We start from the raw sequence: 7,305 nt of genomic DNA, 5'->3' as shown, positions 1-7,305 counted from the left end.
GGCACTGCAGCAGGGCGGGGAGCCCCAAGCCCGCCTCTGCCCCACGTACAAGTGTGTGTGTGTGTGGGGGGGCATGCCAGGAGTGCGCACAGCAGCAGGAAGTCCCCACGGCTCCCTGCAGCACCCAGCCGCCCCGGGAGCTGCTCTCCCGCTGCCCCCAGGCCCGGGTGTCGCGGGTGCGCGGGGCTGCGCGCCGCGCCGTGCGGGCGGCCGGCAGGTGGCGCTGCGGAGCGGCCGCGCGGGGCTGGGAGCGGAGCGGAGCTGAGCGCTGCCCCCCCCCCCACCTACCCACCCTCCCGCCGCGCTGCTGCGGGGCTCGGCGGTAAGTGCGCGGCGACTCGGGCGCGTGTTACCCCGCCCCGAGGTGCCGCCGCGGGGCGCCCGGGAGAAGTTTGCGGGCGCGCGTGGGGAGGAGCCGGCGTCCTCCGCCCGCACTTTCTGCAGAGCAGCGGCTGGGTTGCGGGGGAGCCGCTGCGGGGACCCTGCGAAGTGCTGTGTGGGCGATTCCTGCCCCCCCGGACGCGCTGGGCTGCCGCGGGCCCTGCGGGTCGCCGCTGCTCGCCCCCGGGGGAGGCGGCGGGGCAGCGGGCGCGGCGCCGGAGAAGCCCCCGGCGCGTCTGTCAGCATGAGCCAGGTAGGGCGGCCCCGGCCCCGGCCCCGGCCCCGGCCCCGGCCCGCGGCGGGTGCGACCCCCTTGCCGGCGGGGGCGTGCGGCCGGCAGCCGCTGAGCCTCAGCACGACACGCGCCCTCGCGGGCACGGGTGTGCCGGGGAGCGGCGGCGGACGCCGTCCTGTGCCGGCCGGGCGGCTCGCCTCGGCAGGAGCCCCGCGAGCCCCTCGCAGCGATCCTTCTCGTGTGTATGTGTTTGTAATTCATTCATCAGGGAGAACTAGAATTGAGCTAGGGAGGGGCGCCGAGAACCACGGCAAACTCCGCATCTGCGGAAAGGCTTTAAAAGTGGCGGAGCTGTCATCCGCGGTGTACCTGCTCTCCACCGCCGCCGCGTAGTACTCGGTGGCGTGTGAAACGGGCTTAGAAGTTGCGGTCTGCCTGGTGCTCAGGCAGCAGAGCCGAGCTGCCGCTGCTGGCCACCCGTTCTTCAGTTAGTGACTGGAAATGAGAGACTGCAACGTGCTGCTGACTTCCTTAACCGTGGGTTGCTCAAACCATTGGAAAAACGGGGTTTTGACTTTTGTATTCAGATTTACCCTGGCTTACCACTTAGTCAAATTCAAGCCGCCCAGAATTTTGGTCTTCACCTCTGTTGGAGAGAGCGAAGGATAAGCAGTCTCTCCGTAGTGATTACCGTAGGTTTCTTTCTCCTCCCTGTGTAGTGATTTAACCACTTCTAGAGGGTATTTTAAAGGGATAAACGAGCCCATAAAGAATACTTGTTGCTCTGTGGCTCCAGTTGTTAAACATCATTACCATAATTGTATTTGCAGTGGCTAAATCGGCTAATAAGAGGATTTTTTAAAGTAGAATTTGAGTTTGGTTTTTAAATGATACACTGTGGCCAGAGATTGTTTTTAAAGTTTGTGAAAGGCTGTGAACGTTTATTGATGAGAAGGTGAGAGTGGTGCTGGGGGAGTCGGGCAGGGAGAACCAGATAGTGCGTCTGATAAAAATGGATTTCAGTAAACCTGTTTGAGAAGGGACTTGGTCATTTTGAGAAATACGACTTGTGCGCTTTTCACAGGTGACTGAGGCACAGATAAAATGTAATGGCAATAAAAAAAAACTTTTGAAAAGTTTGAACGTTAATGTAAAGAAAGCAATGGGATTTTGAACATTGGAAAAGACTGAAAAGCTTTGTAGGCAGCACAGCTTGTGAAAGAGGTATCCCTAAAATATGTATTACAGTGATCATGAATTACAGTGTTCCTTAGATACGGTACCCCAATTTTTAAATGTAAGAGCTTTCAGGTGTGTCTGCTTTTTAAAAAGACAAGGTACGCTGTTAATTACTACTGTGTGGCATTCTACTATACAGGTAAGTTAGCTTTATTTGTATCACAGTACTACCCCAAAGCCCCCAAATGAACAAGTCTCTACTGGGCTAGGAATATTTGGTACAACATTTTGGACTCCAGTATAGATTATTGAGACGGCATTTTCCCCTCGGATGCACTCCTAAACGATGGTGTTTTATGCTACGTAATAGTGTAATACTGGTAAAAACATAACGGGCGCTCTTGTCTGGGGATTGATAAAGGGTGTGTGTACAAGATATGACTACAGGATCAGATCCTCAGTTATTAAGTGTTACGGAAATGTTTTTAAAATGTGAAATTGGAGGAATGCATGAGGCAAGGATGATTTTAGGTGCTATCTTTTATGGGACCAACCGAAGAGTTGGGAGGGATCTTAGACAAGCTTTTGAGGACAAGGTTCCTTTCCTCAGCATGGTGCTTTAGACCCAAGGAAGAATACCTTGCTCCTGAAAGCTTGTGTAAGATCTTTCCCGGTATGCAAGGTGTCCAATAAAAGATACTGTGCAAAAAAAGCCTTGCCTCTCACATGTTTGCTGGACTGCTGTGGCTGCAACATCACTCCAGTGCTACGATAAATTCTGACACGGATGATCTATGCAGTTGATCAACTAAACTTTCCATTAGTTAATATTTATTATTTTTACTTGTGATTCTTCAATAGGAGGAGCTAGATTCTGCTGTAAGTCAATGGTAATCTTGCCATCTACTTTAATGGGGTTGGATAATGGCTAATAAAGCATTTAATAACTTCAGCTTTTCTCTCTAAAGACTTTCTAAACATTATTTCCATGGAAGTAGGGATTGGCTTTAAGGTTTTACTTTTAAACTGTGGTTTAGGTGAGGGAGGTATACATCCAGTCATACGAATAGTCTGTAACTTTGCTCCGATTTTATTATATAATTATAAAAATATTATTAAATTGCCTGAAGAAACTAGAAGAAATCTTAGTTTAGCAAAAAAACGCCCCTCTCAGTGATTATCTTTCAATGTGTTGTAAATGGAAGACCAGATAGATGCTAAGTGTTGAGCTCTGTATGTATGCATTAGGGTGGGCAGTTCATTTGTGTCCTATGATCTATTACTCCTGAATATTTTGCTCATCCAGAAGTAAAGAAGTGCTCTTTTTAGTGACTGCCTTCTAAGGTTGTATCTATACTAAAAACTTCTATTATTAAAAGTTCAGCCATCAGACAGTGGCTGACAGAGCTATTTTAGTGGACTGCATTGACAGTTGGCTGGTATTTTATAACCTCACACCTCTGGGTTGTGTAGGTAATAGGTGTGATGTGAGTAAGCTTCTTGCCATCTTCCATGCCAGTATTTGGTGCACTAACCTTGTAGGACATACATTTGGGATCCCATCGCTCTTCTCTGAGAATAATGGAAGTTTTGGATTAAATGCCCATTACTGTATCTGTTCCATCCCATCCCATAATCTTCTCTTTTTGTGCTGCTTATAAATAATTCAATTTTCCTCACTTTGAGCCTACAGTTTACTCCTCTTTGTGTTAGTTTTTCAGTCTGTGACATCTTGTCCTCAAGAGTGGATGCCGACCAGATCACAGGAGCTCCCTTTTGTTTTAAATGCATGGCTCTGTCACTTGTGCTATCACATCGGCTGACGCACAAACTGATCATGCAGCTGTGAAAATGAGACCGTTGAAGAGGAGCGGATGATACCGAGAGTGGGTGAAAATTGCCAGGCATTGCAGGCATTCACTGATCAGCTGCCCACAGTGGAGAAGCAGTTCTTGACCCATGGAACGAGCACAAATGGGTGGCATTAGAGCATGATGCACACCGGGGTTACTGTCAGTGGTTAGGATGTGGAAAACCATATGCCTGGAGTTACGTGCCAAGCTTGCCCCAGCCTTACAGTATAAAGAAACTGAAGTGTGAGCTGCCCTGATAATGAAAAAATAGCAATTATGCTCTGTAAATTTGCTATTCCAGTTGGCTATTGATTAGTAGCAATAGGCTTGGTACTGGAAAACTTGCAGTGGGGGTATGAGGGCTTTAAGCTTGTCCTGCTATACAGGTTTGTATTTCTGAGTGGTATCTAGGAAATAGTAAGTGAATTTCCCTAGTGGTGGTAGAGTAGTAGATGGGATTCCTTTCCCCTTGTCTGTGAACAAATGAACAGAAAGAGGTGCTTTCCCACAGTTTTGCAAGCATTGGATGTTTCCCATTATATTGCTGGGTTGTCAGAGACAGTGCGTGATGCTCACATCCTAGGAAGACAGAACTGTTTGAAAAGCTTTTACCCTGGACAGGTGGACTCACAGGCCAGACTGCAGTGCCAGTTGTGGCTCTCAAATACGTAAACTATTCTCTGCTTGCTCATCTCTTGGATGCGTAGACTGAACACTGGAGCAAGGAAAGGTTTAATTATTGTGTGGGTAGGTACAGGATAACTGCCTATTGTACAGTTAGCAGATGAAAAGGCAAGTCTTATGAAGTTAAGGTGGAAATGTTATCTGATTTTGATTAGCCTGAAACAAGGACCTGGAGCCTATCCACCTACTCGATGGCTGGGGGACAGATTGAGAGCAGTCTGGTTTGCTACGACTAGGCAGCGTTCTGCTTTATACTTCTTGGGTTTTTTTGTGACTACACAGTGATTGCTTGGGTTGTGAACTTTTGACATCAAGAAGTGATTCTTTGGGGCTTTAAATCTATATTGTAGGAAAACCGTGGTTTTCACAAAAACAGCTTTTGTTATTTAGTAACAAGCGACTAACCACTAAAAGGAAAGTGAAACGCGCTGCTGCTTTGGGCATAGTATGTGCACATGGCATTTTCCCTTATTGTCCACTGGGTTAAATTAAAGGCTTCTTATTGCTGGAACCTGAGTGGGATGGGATTATATAGTCCTGGTTTGGGCAAGAGGACTTATCCACTCCATACAAAGTCTGTTTGGGAATCTTGTTTTATAATACTTTGAAGAGCATTTTTTTTTTTTTTTTTTTTTTTAATTTGTGGACCTATATGTCTTGGTGAATTTGTTGGTGGACCTTTATGGCCTTCTGCTTTTCTTCTGACACCAGTTCCCTCCATTTTCTTGTCTTGTGGGATTAAGAATCGGAGAGCTAGAGATAGCGCTGAAAGCATGTTGTCTCTCTCTCTACCTTATTAGGGTAAGCCTTTCTGCAGGTAAGGAAAGGACGGCCCTTCAGAATACCTTGGCCAAGGTCGTTTATAAACTACTAGGCAGATGGGCATTGTAAATTTAAGAGCTTAGCTGGCATCAAGGTATAAGTGCCACAACTCTCCCATACTTTCCCCACACAGAGGTGTATAAATATAGTCTGTTTTACCGCTACTTATTTCAAGGCTGTTTAGCGATTAGAGCGTGGCAAGTAGGTAGGAGAAATAGAGTTTGAGGTATGGGTCTTGGGTAATGCAGGGGGGCGGGCAGGTGTCAGTATAAATATTGTTGAACACTTATTGCAGGCAGTTGGCAATCCTACCAGATATACAGCTCACGAAGGTATCAAAGACTTAAAGCAGCTGCTAGAGATAGTTTGAGTCTCCTGGGGTCGTATGCTGCTGGCCTCTTCATAGATGATACCCTTGAATTAGCTGTAGGCTGGTAAGAGAAGATGAATGTCATACTATGGTGGGAGAAACAAAGCTACTGTTGCTAGAAAAGTGCAGGCAAGGATCATTGCTTCTTTGAAAATTTCAGTGAGATTGTCCCAGAGGGCAAAAATGCTGCCTAGGCCAAGATAAACCAGAAGCTCTGCAAGCGGAGAAGAGTTGTGGTTGCTGGCTAGATTTGTGAGCCCATCAACCTGAGCCCCTGAGCCAGCAACATGCCACTTCTACTTCTTTTCTGGATCTAAGTAGAGCATTTAAGTAATTTGTTTTGGACCTTAAACTAAAAGTACTGTGTTCTGCATTAAAAACCCTGCATCAAATAAACTGACAATGCTATTTCTGAAAATCCGTGGCCTCTCTGAGTGCCCTGTCAATGGATTTTCTTTAGCAGTCTTTTGTGGTGTTGATGTATTTAATCTGAGTGCTTGTGTATTTGTTGCATGCATTTCTTTCTTGGGTTTTAAATCATTTAATTATATTTGCATTGTTTTTTAAAATTTTATTGACTTCCCTGTGAGCCAAATTTTTTACTTTATTCAAAGTAAAGAGTTTTAGTAAATGTGTACGTAGGAATGCTTTTTGATTGCTTCCAGTTTTCTTTCTTTCTTTTTTTAATACTGTAATGTTCTTAAAATAAACCGATGACTTTAAAATTTGATTTTTCCCCTTTTTCTCTGCAGCTGAGAAAAGGCAGGAGGAAAAGGTGGGGAGAATCTGAGGGGGTAAAGGGGAAAGGAATAGGTGTACATTCATGGGGTTTAAGTTGTGTCTGCTGCAGTCCCCTTACTTTTGCAGTAGGTTTTGTCTCTGAGTTGGGTTCAGGTATGTCCAGGGTGGGTGGCACCTGCCAGTTAATTGGAAATGGCCCGCAGCTGCCCATGCACATGCGAGGGCAGGAGTTGCCTTGCTTGTGGCTCCTTTCTGGAGTGGTGCACTAGGGGCAGGTGGAGGAGGAGGATGTGTTGCTAGAGGCAGGGCGAGCTGAGTAGCACCTGAGTGGCTGCAGCTGCATGGGGAACAGCCCCACCAGGAAGCTGGGTGTGCTGATGGGCTGGGCTGGGAGCAGCATGGTGTGGGCAGCCACAGGTGGGAGCATATGGGGCTTAGCCCCTTGTGGAGCGCCACTGGGGCGGCCGTAGGTTGGGAGAGGGGGTGTGGACTGCACCTGCACCACCCAGGTGAGCTCCGCTGTACGTGCTCCCTGCCCCCAGCTGACTCCTGGGACCTAGCACACAAGCAGCCCCCCCAGGCACACCTCTACCCCCCACTCCTCATACCGTCCCATCCCACAATATACAAGAGTTAGACCTTTTATTTTGAACTTTTATGCAATCATCTCTATATACACTACTCAAAAAAACATGTCAGGACAAAAAATATTTTTTGAAATAAAATTAAAATATGTTATAGTAGATGTTTGATTTTTAGTATATGGCGTTTTTTTTGGTATCTATTGTTGTTAAAATGGTATTTTTTTAAAAGATTTTGTGCGTGTGGCCTTTGACAACTCACCAAAATGCGTTAAGTAGCTCTCTAGCTGAAATATTTGCCCACCCCGGCCTACGTTTTTCACTTCCCTTTCCCCATGGTTGGTGTGCTATTTAGGGATGCCTTCCTCGAAAGGTGAGGAGGAATCCATTGTCAATTGCAGCTTGGCTTAAAGATCCCCCTACTCAGTATGACACAAGAAGAGCAGCTTCAGTTTTGTG

The 7,305-nt window shown here is 46.9% G+C and overlaps 1 protein-coding gene across 2 annotated transcripts in view; it reads left to right on the top strand.

The window, feature by feature from the left end:
• The first annotated feature begins 347 nt into the window (after positions 1–347).
• THSD7B (thrombospondin type 1 domain containing 7B) overlaps positions 348–7,305 on the top strand; it is a 678,955-nt gene continuing 671,997 nt past the window's right edge. The window contains exon 1 of one of the 2 annotated variants that reach the window (XM_090045842.1): positions 348–634. The gene's annotated coding sequence lies outside the window, so the exon portion shown is untranslated. Of the gene's footprint in view, positions 635–1,191; positions 1,309–7,305 lie in introns of those variants that run through there. The other variant, XM_090045843.1, reaches the window with a different exon arrangement.

Source organism: Crocodylus siamensis, chromosome 4, assembly GCF_052110815.1.
Source record: "Crocodylus siamensis isolate JL-2025a chromosome 4, ASM5211081v1, whole genome shotgun sequence".
Classification (NCBI taxonomy): domain Eukaryota; kingdom Metazoa; phylum Chordata; order Crocodylia; family Crocodylidae; genus Crocodylus; species Crocodylus siamensis.
This window is presented reverse-complemented; position numbering and strand designations above follow the sequence as displayed.